We start from the raw sequence: 245 nt of genomic DNA, 5'->3' as shown, positions 1-245 counted from the left end.
TGCAGTAAAATTTTGATATTTTCATGCCCTCCTAAAATTACCTTTTATTTTTGCATTTGAACAGTTGTCATAATCATTAAAGACAGCCCAGAAGTCTTTGCTTCGCACCTCTGTGTCCATGAGGAATTCTGCATCAGACTGAAGTAAACAAACACATTTCATTTATAAAGAAAACTGAGTGCATGATAAGAATGGGTCCCATGAGAAAAAATCTTCCCATAATAAGCCACAAAAACCATACAGCA

This window comes from Penaeus monodon, chromosome 20, assembly GCF_015228065.2.
Source record: "Penaeus monodon isolate SGIC_2016 chromosome 20, NSTDA_Pmon_1, whole genome shotgun sequence".
Taxonomy (NCBI): Eukaryota; Metazoa; Arthropoda; class Malacostraca; order Decapoda; family Penaeidae; genus Penaeus; species Penaeus monodon.
The sequence above is the reverse complement of the archived record's forward strand: the minus strand, read 5'-3'. Positions refer to the sequence as shown.